Below are 1,470 nucleotides of genomic sequence, written 5' to 3' on the forward strand. Positions count from 1 at the left end.
CAGAGTCCTTTGGTTCCTCAGAGGGAAGCTCCTTATTGATCACTGGACATCCCAGGAGGTCTTCCTCCTTGGGATTCACGTCCTCCTCTCCCTCTTTAGGTTCGGCCATTTTGCTTATGTCAATGGCCTTGCACTCTCCTTTTGGGTTCTCTTCTGTATTGCTTGGGAGAGTACTAGGAGGGATTTTAGTGATCCTCTTACTCAGCTGGCCCACTTGTGCTTCCAAATTTCTAATGGAAGACCTTGTTTCATTTATGAAACTTACAGTGGCCTTGGACAGATCAGAGACTAAGTTTGCCAAATTAGAGGTATTTTGTTCAGAATTCTCTGTCTGTTGCTGAGTGGATGATGGAAAAGGCTTGCTATTGCTAAACCTGTTTCTTCCACCATTATTAAAGCCTTGTTGAGGCCTTTGATCCTTCCATGAGAGATTTGGATGATTTCTCCATGATGGATTATAGGTGTTTCCATAAGGTTCACCTAAGTAATTCACCTCTGCTATTGCAGGGTTCTCAGGATCATAAGCTTCTTCTTCAGGAGAAGCCTCTTGAGTACTGTTGGATGCAACTTGCATTCCATTCAGACTCTGAGAGATCATATTGACTTGCTGAGTCAATATTTTGTTCTGAGCCAATATGTCATTCAGAGTATCAATTTCAAGAACTCCCTTCTTCATAGGCGTCCCATTACTCATAGGATTCCTCTCAGAAGTGTACATGAACTGGTTATTAGCAACCATGTCAATGAGTTCTTGAGCTTCTGCAGGCATTTTCTTTAGGTGAATGGATCCACCTGCAGAAGTGTCCAATGACATCTTTGATAGCTCAGATAAACCATCATAGAATATATTTAGGATGGTCCATTCTGAAAGCATGTCAGAAGGACACTTTTTGGTCAACTGTTTGTATCTTTCCCAAGCTTCATAGAGGGATTCACCATCTTTTTGTTTGAAGGTTTGAACATCCACTCTAAGCTTGCTCAGCTTTTGAGGAGGAAAGAACTTGGCTAAGAAAGCTGTGACCAGCTTATCCCAAGAGTTCAGGCTGTCTTTGGGTTGAGAGTCCAACCATATTCTAGCTCTGTCTCTTATAGCAAAAGGGAAAAGCATGAGCCTGTAGACTTCAGGATCTACTCCATTAGTCTTAACAGTATCACATATCTGCAAGAATTTAGTTAAGAACTGAAAAGGATCTTCAGATGGAAGTCCATGAAACTTGCAGTTCTGCTGCATCAGAGAAACTAATTGAGGTTTCAGCTCAAAGTTGGTTGCTCCAATGGCAGGAATGGAGATGCTTCTTCCATGTAAATTGAAATTAGGTGCAGTAAAGTCACCAAACATCCTCCTTGCATTATTATTATTTTCGGCTGCCATCTCCTCTTCCTGTTCGAAAATTTCTAAAAGGTTATCTCTGGATTGTTGTAATTTAGCTTTTCTTAATTTTCTCTTCTGAGTCCTTTCAGGTTCTGGAT

At 41.2% G+C, this 1,470-nt stretch overlaps 1 non-coding gene across 1 annotated transcript; it reads left to right on the forward strand.

The window, feature by feature from the left end:
* Positions 1-868: 868 nt before the first annotated feature.
* On the forward strand, positions 869-976 carry LOC112773481 (small nucleolar RNA R71). Its single transcript, XR_003188028.1, has one exon. It is a non-coding gene; the product is annotated as a small nucleolar RNA R71 (small nucleolar RNA).
* The last annotated feature ends 494 nt before the right edge of the window (positions 977-1,470 follow it).

Source organism: Arachis hypogaea, chromosome 18 (assembly GCF_003086295.3).
Source record: "Arachis hypogaea cultivar Tifrunner chromosome 18, arahy.Tifrunner.gnm2.J5K5, whole genome shotgun sequence".
Classification (NCBI taxonomy): domain Eukaryota; kingdom Viridiplantae; phylum Streptophyta; class Magnoliopsida; order Fabales; family Fabaceae; genus Arachis; species Arachis hypogaea.